We start from the raw sequence: 15,580 nt of genomic DNA on the forward strand, positions 1-15,580 counted from the left end.
AGATATAATATATATTATACATTAAAAAAAAAAAAAAAAAAAAAAAAAGAGTCCAGCGGGACATCTGGTCGACCCGCCGCATCCCCGGGGTAAAAAAATGGCCTCCCGCCCGGTGGGAGGGACTACTGGTCTACCCCGGTCCTTTGGAGAAGGAGGTGGAGAGGGGGGAAAAAAAAGTGCGCCCAACCTCCGCCGCCTCCCCGACAGGCGCGCCGCGGCGCCACGGCGCGCGAGCGGAGGTCGGCGGCGAGAGGGGGCCCGGGGCGCCGCCAGACCCTCGCCCATCCTCCCCCGGGAAGAGGGATGGAGAGGGAAAGGCGCGCGCCCGGGAAAGAGGGGACACACCCGCGGGCCTCTGCGGTGCGGTGAGGCAAGCAGCGGGAGTGGACGGAGGAGAGCGAGAGCGGGAAGAGAGCCGCCGTCCGCCGTGAGCCGCCAGCGGCAGAGCCAGACACGGGTCCTCGGACGGGGCGAGGAGGGCGGGCGAGCCGGCGCCCGTCCCCCTTCCCCCTCTCTCGACCTCTCTCTCACTACCGCCACGCGCGCCCGTGCGCACGCACACTTCCGTGCGCACAACACACGTGCGACCCGGGGAGCGCGCCTCCCGGCGAGAACTCGGGCGAGGCAGGCGAGCGGGCGGGCAGAGCCGCCGCCGCTGCTCTCTCACGTTAATGATCCTTCCGCAGGTTCACCTACGGAAACCTTGTTACGACTTTTACTTCCTCTAGATAGTCAAGTTGGTGAACAACCACAAATAAGCAAACAAATAGAGAGATAATAACAATAAAAATATTTGAGAGTTCAAATAATTGACTTCATCCACAATAAATGAATATAAAAATAAAAATATCAAATGCACTTGAACACATTGGCACAGGAGAACGCTTGCTAAATAGAACCCCAGTAGCACAGACACTGAGAGAAAAAGAAAAAAAAGAAAAAAGAAAGAAAAAGGAAAAACAAAACAAAAAAAAAGAACAAAGAAAAAAACTAAAGAGAGAAAAAAAAGAAAAAAAAAGAAAAGAAGAAGAAGAAAAAAAAGAAAAAAAGAAAAAAAAGAAAAAAAAAAGAAAGAAAAAAGAAAAAAAAAAGAAAAAAAAACAGACACTGAGAGAAACAATTAATAAGTGAGACCTCCTGAAACTGAAAAGCTTCTGTAAAGCAAAGAACATGGCCAACAAGACAAAACGACGGCCTTACAGAATGGGAAAAGATCTTCACTAATCTCCAAAATACACAAAGAAGTCGAGAAATTGGTCATCCAAAGAACAAATAATCCAATTTTAAAAAATGGAGTACAGACCTAAACAGAGAACTCTCAACAGAGGGATCTAAAATGGTTGAAAGACACTTAAATGTATTTAGTGATTATATTTCTTTTCCCTTAGGGATAAAGAAATGGAGAAGTTCTTTGAAGCAGTAAGTCACAAAAACACCAGGCCGTTAAACTTCAGCTACAGGGAAACCCTGTCTCGTGGAAAAACAAAACAACAACAACAACAACAAAAAAAAAATCCTGAAGCCAGTGATCATTGCAAACATCTGTATGTTCAGATACTGAGCCTGAGCAAGTTAGAGTGTCACAGATTTGCTGCAATTCATTGCAAATTTCATGTGGATCACAAATCCTGCTCAAGTTACAGCTGTTAGTGTCAGTGTGAACCTTGACACCATCTCTACTGGATTCCTGTCAGCTGGGCTCCGGTCTGCTAGAAAAGCAGAAGAACTAAGGTACCGTAATTAACCTCTTCTGTGCCCCACCTGCAAGAACACTCTGTAAGCTACAGTTCTGAAAACAGCCTGGTCCTGGCATAAGAACAGACAGGAGGACCAATGGAACCGAATAGAAGACCCGGATATCGATCCACACATCTTCGAACACCTGATCTTTGATAAAGAAGTCAAAAATATCCAATAGAAAAAAAAAGAAAGCATGTGAGTTCAAGACCAGCCTGGTCTACAAGAGCTAGTTCCAGGACAGGCTCCAAAAAAAAAAAAACTACAGAACAACCCTGTCTCGAAAAAAAAAAGAAAGAAAGAAAGAAAGAAAGAAAGAAAGAAAGAAAGAAAGAAAGAAGAAAAAGAAAACAGTGCTGTCCTCGAAAATGCCCTCTCCCTTTGAACACGGCCCCTCCTTTGGGCTGAGTTTCCCACACAGCTCTGATGATGCAGGAGGATGCCGAGGGCCCAGTTGGTGCCTGTATCTGTGCCTTGGCAGCAGCTATTCATGTCTTGCCACTCAGAGTCAAATTCCCTTAAGTTTAGCCTTCCCTAAGTGCTTGTTCACTTCAGAAGACTCAACCCTCATCTTCCATGTCCTCCTGGCCTAATTTCTCATATTACTGTTTTACTGAGTATGAATCAGTAATATGAGATGTTCAGGAGAGGGAGGAAGGGTCATTCATGAAAAAAGTGAGTGTTCAACTAACTAACTCCCCATGGGTTCAGGAAGTAGTGAGAAGATATTAATGAAGCAGAGAGAAATTTCTGGTTTTGGAAGGAGGAAATCCTGAATGGCTCCCTCTGTGTCGGAGGAGAGACTCCTGGAAAGGAAACCTCAGGTTCCGGTTGGTCGGTCGGTCGGTCGGTCGGTCAGTTCGGGGAGAAATATCAGCAAGGAGGTAAAGGCCGTGCCTCACGACATCAGCAGTCCCTTCTCTGGAAATTCCACGGTATCCCAGAGAGCTCTCGGAATTTTGTGATGTCACTCGTGTCCTAGAAACGCCAACTGCCCTCAAGACACACTCTCTCGGTGCCTATAAGACTCGGTTCTAGACATGTTGTCTAGAGAATGGAGATCGTTCGTGGAGAGGCCAGAGGGAGGAAGAAGAAAGCTGGCCTCAGATCTCACAGGAAAACATGGAGAAATAATTAGTGGTCCTGGGGAAGACGAAGTGAGTTCACCACTAGCAGGGACTAGAGAGATTTCTGGATGTGATGGCTTTGAGACATCCAGGGCTAGGGCTCAGGAACTGGGAGGTTTCTGGGATGAAACAGGTCTGTCTGTCTTGTTTCTCTGAGTTCCTAAAGGGCCAACCCACATCAAAGATTCACGATAGTTGATTTGACAAAGTCGGGAATTGACAAGGAGTGCGGAAGGAGTCAGTGAGATTTCAATACCAGCACTGACTGCACATCATCACCCCCCCCCCCCGGTCCTTTTCGTTGTGTAGCAATAATAATAGAGAAAGGGGAGTAGTGCTCTGCCAAAGCCCGTATTTTACCATGCCTTATATCACAGCCATTAGCAGGGTTGAGGCATCAAGTGCTGCAGTCAGTCCGACTCCTGTGACCCCCCTAAGGTTTCTGGCTTCCCAGTTTTGAGTGACACCATGGTCTCCAGTTCAGCTTGAGAGCTCTTTAAGAGCCAATGGAGGAGAGAGTGGAAAGAGACTGCCATTTTTTTCTTTTTCCTTGTCTTTCTTTCTTTTGCTGTTTTGCTTTGTTTTTCAAGAAAGGGTTTCTTTTTGTATCTTGGGCTGTCCTAAAACTCACTCTGTAAATCAGGCCATCTTTGAATTCACAGAGATCTGTGTGTGTGCTGTGATTAAAGCCCGGCTGAGACTGCAATTTCTTGTTAGCTCTGGGTGTCCTGAGCTGTTAGTAAGTGACAATGGCTCTGTGTTGTGAATCTCTGTGAATCCAGACTATGTTATGTCCTTCAATGACATGAGTCTGAAGCATCAAGCACCCACCCACCCCTATACTCCCTGAGGTCTCTGAAGTCACACACAGCGCAGCCTCTATGGGTCTGAATAAGGCTTAGAAAGCTTTTCCCTGGTTCACCTGGTGCAGAGGAAACCAGGTAAGTTCTGAGAGACATGCACCACCTTCCTACAGAAAGAAGGGAGGACTGATTAGCTAATACCCACAGAGGGGGAAACTCAAGTCTGGTATTTCAGACAGAACCTGCTTGGACAAAGTCTCATCTGTCAGTCACTTCCTGAGGGAAGGAGGGAGGGAGGGAGGGAGGGAGGGAGGGAGGGAGGGAGGAAGGAAGGACCACAATTATCTCTCCTCTGTGTCCTTTTTACGCTCTTTTCATGCTCTGATGAATATTGTGATTCAAGTTGGCCATGTCCCCTTTTCCACAGCATGTGCACTGTGGCTCTAGATCAAGGAATCAGTTTGTTTGTGTGTTTTGCTCTATCTAGGAGAAGCACCATAGCAGTTGCATACTGACTGAGAAATTTGATTTTTAGGAAATGATTTTTCATATCTGTGAGTGGTCTCTCCATAGATAGCCACTCATCTTTCTTTAAACTTGAGTATAGGAATGAATGATCCCTCCCTCCCTCCCTCCCTCTCTCCCTCTTCATGGGAATGAGTGTCTGCTCTTGCATTGAGGGCTCCCCAGTTCTCAGCATCTCCAGCCCAACCTGTCACAAGCTGATCACACATTTGCAAACTTGGGATATATTCTGCTGAAGTTTTGGGATAATGAATTTCATCAACTATGGGACTAACTTTGTTCTGACAGGACACTCACTCACAATCTCTCCTCATCACACCCACATAGTGTAACAACTTTGTGTTTCCTCCACAATGTGCTCATTTCTGTCAGGGAACTGAAAGCCGGCCAGCCAGCCAACACTATTTTTCCTTGTTTCTCATTTTGTTCTTATATTCTGTCTCTCCCCCCCCCCCGCCTGGAAAACTTTCAGAGTTCACTCTGCCCCCTGAGTAAAGGTGTTATGCTTCCTTTTATTGTATATTTAGTGTGCGTGTGTGTGTGTGTGTGTGTGAGAGAGAGAGAGAGAGAGAGAGAGAGAGAGATTCATTATGAAATCAAAAGTCAGTCAACAACAGCAAACTTTGTATTTATTTGTCCATCCACGTATTTGCTTGTTTACTTACTTACTTACTTACTTACTCACTCACTCACTCACTCACCCACTTCATTTATTATTTATTTATTTATTTATTTGCAGTGGAAGACTTAATTCAGTAAGAATGATCAGAATGGTAGGTAGGGTATCCTTGGGAAAAGAGTAAGATATCACGATGACTTTCCCTTCCAAGAGGGAGCTTTCTAGTAAGATGTGAAACCACAGTTTCAAGGGCCCGCTTTCCACAAGTCCTTTTCCAAGGTCAGGCATTTCTTAGGTAAGCAAGGGTCTCCATTCATTCCCTTTGAGGAACTCTCAGGCCCTGCCCTGACATTAACCTCTGACTCCTGCCTATTGTCAAGGCCAATGGGACACTCCTCAGCCCCTCCCTGACCTGAGGTGACCTGAGAAGCCACAGCCCACCCCAGTTCACAGGCCTCTCTTTATTTATCTATCTAACTAAGTAACTGTACAGCATAAAATGTGGAATCTCTTCTCAATGAAATGCTGTTGGCAGCCATTCGATGAATTTATTCTCATCTCAGATCCTGTCCAGCAGGGATGTCTTCTTTCCGTGTTTCTTCTTCTTTTGTATGTTGCAGTCAGTTCAGATGTGCTGGTATATGGTGAGAAAGAGAGAGAGAGAGAAATGGAATTGCTTTTTATTTATTTGAAGAGTTTTAATGATTTAATATTCAGCTATTTCCAGCCTTATTTACCAGCACATTTATTATTACCAGCGAGCACCTTCCTCTGAAAACATTGGAATCGCCCCCCATCTGTACATGTCATGCACGTGCGTGCATATGTGTGTGTGTGTGTGTGTGTGTGTGAGCGTGTGCGCATCCCATCTATCTATCTATCTATCTATCTATCTATCTATCTATCTATCTATCTATCTATCTATCTATCTATGTATCCCTTCATCAAATTCCATTTTAGGAGCTGCTATGCTGACCAGTGACATGGAGGCCACCATTTTCTTAGCCAGTGACAGTCAGGAGACAGAAAGAAGGAAAGAAAGGAAGAAAGGAAGAAAGAATCTACATTCCCAAAGAAAGAAAAAAATTAAGTAAATTTTAAAAAGTAAAAAAAAAATTAAGAAAGTAAGTAAATACATACATAAAAATAGACATAAAGAATGAATAAATGAATAAAACTAAATAATAATTGAAACATTCAATAAGTAAATGAGTCACGCTAAATCAGCAGATAAATAAACAGATATATGAAAGAAGATAAGGAAGTGAAGGAATGAATGAACAAGTAAGTAAGTAAGTAAGTAAGTAAATAACTAGGTGGGTCATTTTTTTTAAAGAAGTAAGTAAATGAGATGGGCTGAACAGATAGTAAGTAAGTAAGTAAGTAAGCAAGCAAGCAAGCAAGCAATCGTGAAAAAAAAAATGAGAGCCGGGCGATGGTGGCGCACGCCTTTAATCCCAGTACTCGGGAGGCAGAGGTAGGCGGATCTCTGTGAGTTCGAGACCAGCCTGGTCTACAGTGCTAGTTCCAGGACAGGCTCCAAAGCCACAGAGAAACCCTGTCTCGAAAAACCAAAAAAAAAAAAAAAAAAAAAAAGAGAGAGACACATCCATTCAATCCATAAAAGACAAAACGTGGAAATAAACATGTAAACTGGTCGACCCACCCAAAGCAGGAGGGAGGTCTCTGTCCAGCAGGGCCGTCTTCTTTCCAAGTTGCAGTCAGTCAGATCTCTGGGCAAACAGAAAAAGAAAGCAATTGTTTTCTACTTGAACAGTTTTAATATTACTCAAATGAATTAATATTCAGCTATTTATTCCCAGCCTTATTTACAACTGGATGCCCACCGAGCACCTTCCTCTCATAGCTAGCCCCTTCTACCCCTGCCCCATCTGGACAGATAGACAGGATGTATGTATGTATGTATAAATAAATAAATAATAAAAAAGTAAAATAAAAATAAGTAAATAAATAAATTTAAAAAAAAGTGTTTGGTGAGTGGGGCGTGTTGGCATAGAGAACAAAAGAGATAAACTAACCACCAACACATTGAAGAATGACATCATTCAATCAAGACATGGAAAAAGACAACTGGTCGACCCAAGTTCACAAGGCCAACTGGTCGACCCCGGTACTTAGCATTTTAAGGGCAAATATTTAATCGGACAACTGGTCGACCCGCTTCCAGTCCGTCAAAAAAAAGGAAGTGCACAGAGACAACTGGTCGACCCGTCAGGTCTAGGAAGATATAATATATATTATACATTAAAAAAAAAAAAAGAAAGAAAAAAGAGTCCAGCGGGACATCTGGTCGACCCGCCGCATCCCCGGGGGAAAAAAATGGCCTCCCGCCCGGTGGGAGGGACTACTGGTCTACCCCGGTCCTTTGGAGAAGGAGGTGGAGAGGGGGGAAAAAAAAGTGCGCCCAACCTCCGCCGCCTCCCCGACAGGCGCGCCGCGGCGCCACGGCGCGCGAGCGGAGGTCGGCGGCGAGAGGGGGCCCGGGGCGCCGCCAGACCCTCGCCCATCCTCCCCCGTGAAGAGGGATGGAGAGGGAAAGGCGCGCGCCCGGGAAAGAGGGGACACACCCGCGGGCCGCTGCGGTGCGGTGAGGCAAGCAGCGGGAGTGGACGGAGGAGAGCGAGAGCGGGAAGAGAGCCGCCGTCCGCCGTGAGCCGCCAGCGGCAGAGCCAGACACGGGTCCTCGGACGGGGCGAGGAGGGCGGGCGAGCCGGCGCCCGTCCCCCTTCCCCCTCTCTCGACCTCTCTCTCACGACCGCCACGCGCGCCCGTGCGCACGCACACTTCCGTGCGCACAACACACGTGCGACCCGGGGAGCGCGCCTCCCGGCGAGAACTCGGGCGAGGCAGGCGAGCGGGCGGGCAGAGCCGCCGCCGCTGCTCTCTCACGTTAATGATCCTTCCGCAGGTTCACCTACGGAAACCATGTTACGACTTTTACTTCCTCTAGATAGTCAAGTTGGTGAACAACCACAAATAAGCAAACAAATAGAGAGATAATAACAATAAAAATATTTGAGAGTTCAAATAATTGACTTCATCCACAATAAAAGAATATAAAAATAAAAATATCAAATGCACTTGAACACATTGGCACAGGAGAACGCTTGCTAAATAGAACCCCAGTAGCACAGACACTGAGAGAAAAAGAAAAAAAAGAAAAAACAAAACAAAACAAAAAAAAAGAACAAAGAAAAAAACTAAAGAGAGAAAAAAAAGAAAAAAAAAAGAAAAGAAGAAGAAGAAAAAAAAGAAAAAAGAAAAAAAGAAAAAAAAGAAAAAAAAAGAAAGAAAAAAGAAAAAAAAACAGACACTGAGAGAAACAATTAATAAGTGAGACCTCCTGAAACTGAAAAGCTTCTGTAAAGCAAAGAACATGGCCAACAAGACAAAACGACGGCCTTACAGAATGGGAAAAGATCTTCACTAATCTCCAAAATACACAAAGAAGTCGAAGAATTGGTCATCCAAAGAACAAATAATCCAATTTTAAAAAATGGAGTACAGACCTAAACAGAGAACTCTCAACAGAGGGATCTAAAATGGTTGAAAGACACTTAAATGTATTTAGTGATTATATTTCTTTTCCCTTAGGGATAAAGAAATGGAGAAGTTCTTTGAAGCAGTAAGTCACAAAAACACCAGGCCGTTAAACTTCAGCTACAGGGAAACCCTGTCTCGTGGAAAAACAAAACAACAACAACAACAACAAAAAAAAAATCCTGAAGCCAGTGATCATTGCAAACATCTGTATGTTCAGATACTGAGCCTGAGCAAGTTAGAGTGTCACAGATTTGCTGCAATTCATTGCAAATTTCATGTGGATCACAAATCCTGCTCAAGTTACAGCTGTTAGTGTCAGTGTGAACCTTGACACCATCTCTACTGGATTCCTGTCAGCTGGGCTCCGGTCTGCTAGAAAAGCAGAAGAACTAAGGTACCGTAATTAACCTCTTCTGTGCCCCACCTGCAAGAACACTCTGTAAGCTACAGTTCTGAAAACAGCCTGGTCCTGGCATAAGAACAGACAGGAGGACCAATGGAACCGAATAGAAGACCCGGATATCGATCCACACATCTTCGAACACCTGATCTTTGATAAAGAAGTCAAAAATATCCAATAGAAAAAAAAAAGAAAGCATGTGAGTTCAAGACCAGCCTTGTCTACAAGAGCTAGTTCCAGGACAGGCTCCAAAAAAAAAAAAAAACTACAGAACAACCCTGTCTCGAAAAAAAAAAAAGAAAGAAAGAAAGAAAGAAAGAAAGAAGAAAAAGAAAACAGTGCTGTCCTCGAAAATGCCCTCTCCCTTTGAACACGGCCCCTCCTTTGGGCTGAGTTTCCCACACAGCTCTGATGATGCAGGAGGATGCCGAGGGCCCAGTTGGTGCCTGTATCTGTGCCTTGGCAGCAGCTATTCATGTCTTGCCACTCAGAGTCAAATTCCCTTAAGTTTAGCCTTCCCTAAGTGCTTGTTCACTTCAGAAGACTCAACCCTCATCTTCCATGTCCTCCTGGCCTAATTTCTCATATTACTGTTTTACTGAGTATGAATCAGTAATATGAGATGTTCAGGAGAGGGAGGAAGGGTCATTCATGAAAAAAGTGAGTGTTCAACTAACTAACTCCCCATGGGTTCAGGAAGTAGTGAGAAGATATTAATGAAGCAGAGAGAAATTTCTGGTTTTGGAAGGAGGAAATCCTGAATGGCTCCCTCTGTGTCGGAGGAGAGACTCCTGGAAAGGAAACCTCAGGTTCCGGTTGGTCGGTCGGTCGGTCGGTCGGTCAGTTCGGGGAGAAATATCAGCAAGGAGGTAAAGGCCGTGCCTCACGACATCAGCAGTCCCTTCTCTGGAAATTCCACGGTATCCCAGAGAGCTCTCGGAATTTTGTGATGTCACTCGTGTCCTAGAAACGCCAACTGCCCTCAAGACACACTCTCTCGGTGCCTATAAGACTCGGTTCTAGACATGTTGTCTAGAGAATGGAGATCGTTCGTGGAGAGGCCAGAGGGAGGAAGAAGAAAGCTGGCCTCAGATCTCACAGGAAAACATGGAGAAATAATTAGTGGTCCTGGGGAAGACGAAGTGAGTTCACCACTAGCAGGGACTAGAGAGATTTCTGGATGTGATGGCTTTGAGACTTCCAGGGCTAGGGCTCAGGAACTGGGAGGTTTCTGGGATGAAACAGGTCTGTCTGTCTTGTTTCTCTGAGTTCCTAAAGGGCCAACCCACATCAAAGATTCACGATAGTTGATTTGACAAAGTCGGGAATTGACAAGGAGTGCGGAAGGAGTCAGTGAGATTTCAATACCAGCACTGACTGCACATCATCACCCCCCCCCCCCCCGGTCCTTTTCGTTGTGTAGCAATAATAATAGAGAAAGGGGAGTAGTGCTCTGCCAAAGCCCGTATTTTACCATGCCTTATATCACAGCCATTAGCAGGGTTGAGGCATCAAGTGCTGCAGTCAGTCCGACTCCTGTGACCCCCCTAAGGTTTCTGGCTTCCCAGTTTTGAGTGACACCATGGTCTCCAGTTCAGCTTGAGAGCTCTTTAAGAGCCAATGGAGGAGAGAGTGGAAAGAGACTGCCATTTTTTTCTTTTTCCTTGTCTTTCTTTCTTTTGCTGTTTTGCTTTGTTTTTCAAGAAAGGGTTTCTTTTTGTATCTTGGGCTGTCCTAAAACTCACTCTGTAAATCAGGCCATCTTTGAATTCACAGAGATCTGTGTGTGTGCTGTGATTAAAGCCCGGCTGAGACTGCAATTTCTTGTTAGCTCTGGGTGTCCTGAGCTGTTAGTAAGTGACAATGGCTCTGTGTTGTGAATCTCTGTGAATCCAGACTATGTTATGTCCTTCAATGACATGAGTCTGAAGCATCAAGCACCCACCCACCCCTATACTCCCTGAGGTCTCTGAAGTCACACACAGCGCAGCCTCTATGGGTCTGAATAAGGCTTAGAAAGCTTTTCCCTGGTTCACCTGGTGCAGAGGAAACCAGGTAAGTTCTGAGAGACATGCACCACCTTCCTACAGAAAGAAGGGAGGACTGATTAGCTAATACCCACAGAGGGGGAAACTCAAGTCTGGTATTTCAGACAGAACCTGCTTGGACAAAGTCTCATCTGTCAGTCACTTCCTGAGGGAAGGAGGGAGGGAGGGAGGGAGGGAGGGAGGGAGGGAGGGAGGGAGGAAGGAAGGACCACAATTATCTCTCCTCTGTGTCCTTTTTACGCTCTTTTCATGCTCTGATGAATATTGTGATTCAAGTTGGCCATGTCCCCTTTTCCACAGCATGTGCACTGTGGCTCTAGATCAAGGAATCAGTTTGTTTGTGTGTTTTGCTCTATCTAGGAGAAGCACCATAGCAGTTGCATACTGACTGAGAAATTTGATTTTTAGGAAATGATTTTTCATATCTGTGAGTGGTCTCTCCATAGATAGCCACTCATCTTTCTTTAAACTTGAGTATAGGAATGAATGATCCCTCCCTCCCTCCCTCCCTCTCTCCCTCTTCATGGGAATGAGTGTCTGCTCTTGCATTGAGGGCTCCCCAGTTCTCAGCATCTCCAGCCCAACCTGTCACAAGCTGATCACACATTTGCAAACTTGGGATATATTCTGCTGAAGTTTTGGGATAATGAATTTCATCAACTATGGGACTAACTTTGTTCTGACAGGACACTCACTCACAATCTCTCCTCATCACACCCACATAGTGTAACAACTTTGTGTTTCCTCCACAATGTGCTCATTTCTGTCAGGGAACTGAAAGCCGGCCAGCCAGCCAACACTATTTTTCCTTGTTTCTCATTTTGTTCTTATATTCTGTCTCTCCCCCCCCCCCCGCCTGGAAAACTTTCAGAGTTCACTCTGCCCCCTGAGTAAAGGTGTTATGCTTCCTTTTATTGTATATTTAGTGTGTGTGTGTGTGTGTGTGTGTGTGTGTGTGTGAGAGAGAGAGAGAGAGAGATTCATTATGAAATCAAAAGTCAGTCAACAACAGCAAACTTTGTATTTATTTGTCCATCCACGTATTTGCTTGTTTACTTACTTACTTACTTACTTACTCACTCACTCACTCACTCACCCACTTCATTTATTATTTATTTATTTATTTATTTGCAGTGGAAGACTTAATTCAGTAAGAATGATCAGAAGGGTCGGTAGGGTATCCTTGGGAAAAGAGTAAGATATCACGATGACTTTCCTTTCCAAGAGGGAGCTTTCTAGTAAGATGTGAAACCACAGTTTCAAGGGCCCGCTTTCCACAAGTCCTTTTCCAAGGTCAGGCATTTCTTAGGTAAGCAAGGGTCTCCATTCATTCCCTTTGAGGAACTCTCAGGCCCTGCCCTGACATTAACCTCTGACTCCTGCCTATTGTCAAGGCCAATGGGACACTCCTCAGCCCCTCCCTGACCTGAGGTGACCTGAGAAGCCACAGCCCACCCCAGTTCACAGGCCTCTCTTTATCTATCTATCTAACTAAGTAACTGTACAGCATAAAATGTGGAATCTCTTCTCAATGAAATGCTGTTGGCAGCCATTCGATGAATTTATTCTCATCTCAGATCCTGTCCAGCAGGGATGTCTTCTTTCCGTGTTTCTTCTTCTTTTGTATGTTGCAGTCAGTTCAGATGTGCTGGTATATGGTGAGAAAGAGAGAGAGAGAGAAATGGAATTGCTTTTTATTTATTTGAAGAGTTTTAATGATTTAATATTCAGCTATTTCCAGCCTTATTTACCAGCACATTTATTATTACCAGCGAGCACCTTCCTCTGAAAACATTGGAATCGCCCCCCATCTGTACATGTCATGCACGTGCGTGCATATGTGTGTGTGTGTGTGTGTGTGTGTGAGCGTGTGCGCATCCCATCTATCTATCTATCTATCTATCTATCTATCTATCTATCTATCTATCTATCTATGTATCCCTTCATCAAATTCCATTTTAGGAGCTGCTATGCTGACCAGTGACATGGAGGCCACCATTTTCTTAGCCAGTGACAGTCAGGAGACAGAAAGAAGGAAAGAAAGGAAGAAAGGAAGAAAGAATCTACATTCCCAAAGAAAGAAAAAAATTAAGTAAATTTTAAAAAGTAAAAAAAAAATTAAGAAAGTAAGTAAATACATACATAAAAATAGACATAAAGAATGAATAAATGAATAAAACTAAATAATAATTGAAACATTCAATAAGTAAATGAGTCACGCTAAATCAGCAGATAAATAAACAGATATATGAAAGAAGATAAGGAAGTGAAGGAATGAATGAACAAGTAAGTAAGTAAGTAAGTAAGTAAGTAAATAACTAGGTGGGTCATTTTTTTTAAAGAAGTAAGTAAATGAGATGGGCTGAACAGATAGTAAGTAAGTAAGTAAGTAAGCAAGCAAGCAAGCAAGCAATCGTGAAAAAAAAAATGAGAGCCGGGCGATGGTGGCGCACGCCTTTAATCCCAGTACTCGGGAGGCAGAGGTAGGCGGATCTCTGTGAGTTCGAGACCAGCCTGGTCTACAGTGCTAGTTCCAGGACAGGCTCCAAAGCCACAGAGAAACCCTGTCTCGAAAAACCAAAAAAAAAAAAAAAAGAGAGAGAGAGAGACACATCCATTCAATCCATAAAAGACAAAACGTGGAAATAAACATGTAAACTGGTCGACCCACCCAAAGCAGGAGGGAGGTCTCTGTCCAGCAGGGCCGTCTTCTTTCCAAGTTGCAGTCAGTCAGATCTCTGGGCAAACAGAAAAAGAAAGCAATTGTTTTCTACTTGAACAGTTTTAATATTACTCAAATGAATTAATATTCAGCTATTTATTCCCAGCCTTATTTACAACTGGATGCCCACCGAGCACCTTCCTCTCATAGCTAGCCCCTTCTACCCCTGCCCCATCTGGACAGATAGACAGGATGTATGTATGTATGTATAAATAAATAAATAATAAAAAAGTAAAATAAAAATAAGTAAATAAATAAATTAAAAAAAAGTGTTTGGTGAGTGGGGCGTGTTGGCATAGAGAACAAAAGAGATAAACTAACCACCAACACATTGAAGAATGACATCATTCAATCAAGACATGGAAAAAGACAACTGGTCGACCCAAGTTCACAAGGCCAACTGGTCGACCCCGGTACTTAGCATTTTAAGGCCAAATATTTAATCGGACAACTGGTCGACCCGCTTCCAGTCCGTCAAAAAAAAGGAAGTGCACAGAGACAACTGGTCGACCCAAGTTCACAAGGCCAACTGGTCGACCCCGGTACTTAGCATTTTAAGGCCAAATATTTAATCGGACAACTGGTCGACCCGCTTCCAGTCCGTCAAAAAAAAGGAAGTGCACAGAGACAACTGGTCGACCCGTCAGGTCTAGGAAGATATAATATATATTATACATTAAAAAAAAAAAAAAAAAAAAAAAAAAAAAAAAAGCGTCCAGCGGGACATCTGGTCGACCCGCCGCATCCCCGGGGGGGAAAAATGGCCTCCCGCCCGGTGGGAGGGACTACTGGTCTACCCCGGTCCTTTGGAGAAGGAGGTGGAGAGGGGGGAAAAAAAAAGTGCGCCCAACCTCCGCCGCCTCCCCGACAGGCGCGCCGCGGCGCCACGGCGCGCGAGCGGAGGTCGGCGGCGAGAGGGGGCCCGGGGCGCCGCCAGACCCTCGCCCATCCTCCCCCGGGAAGAGGGATGGAGAGGGAAAGGCGCGCGCCCGGGAAAGAGGGGACACACCCGCGGGCCGCTGCGGTGCGGTGAGGCAAGCAGCGGGAGTGGACGGAGGAGAGCGAGAGCGGGAAGAGAGCCGCCGTCCGCCGTGAGCCGCCAGCGGCAGAGCCAGACACGGGTCCTCGGACGGGGCGAGGAGGGCGGGCGAGCCGGCGCCCGTCCCCCTTCCCCCTCTCTCGACCTCTCTCTCACGACCGCCACGCGCGCCCGTGCGCACGCACACTTCCGTGCGCACAACACACGTGCGACCCGGGGAGCGCGCCTCCCGGCGAGAACTCGGGCGAGGCAGGCGAGCGGGCGGGCAGAGCCGCCGCCGCTGCTCTCTCACGTTAATGATCCTTCCGCAGGTTCACCTACAGAAACCTTGTTACGACTTTTACTTCCTCTAGATAGTCAAGTTGGTGAACAACCACAAATAAGCAAACAAATAGAGAGATAATAACAATAAAAATATTTGAGAGTTCAAATAATTGACTTCATCCACAATAAAAGAATATAAAAATAAAAATATCAAATGCACTTGAACACATTGGCACAGGAGAACGCTTGCTAAATAGAACCCCAGTAGCACAGACACTGAGAGAAAAAGAAAAAAAAGAAAAGAAAAAAAACAAAACAAAACAAAAAAAAAGAACAAAGAAAAAAACTAAAGAGAGAAAAAAAGAAAAAAAAGGAAAAAAAAGAAAAAAGAAGAAGAAAAAAAAAGAAAAAAGAAAAAAAAGAAAAAAAAGAAAGAAAAAAAAAAGAAAATAAAAACAGACACTGAGAGAAACAATTAATAAGTGAGACCTCCTGAAACTGAAAAGCTTCTGTAAAGCAAAGAACATGGCCAAGAAGACAAAACGACGGCCTTACAGAATGGGAAAAGATCTTCACTAATCTCCAAAATACACAAAGAAGTCGAGAAATTGGTCATCCAAAGAACAAATAATCCAATTTTAAAAAATGGAGTACAGACCTAAACAGAGAACTCTCAACAGAGGGATCTAAAATGGTTGAAAGACACTTAAATGTTGGGTCGAGGGGGGGGGG

Source organism: Microtus pennsylvanicus, unplaced genomic scaffold (assembly GCF_037038515.1).
Source record: "Microtus pennsylvanicus isolate mMicPen1 unplaced genomic scaffold, mMicPen1.hap1 Scaffold_109, whole genome shotgun sequence".
NCBI classification, from domain to species: domain Eukaryota; kingdom Metazoa; phylum Chordata; class Mammalia; order Rodentia; family Cricetidae; genus Microtus; species Microtus pennsylvanicus.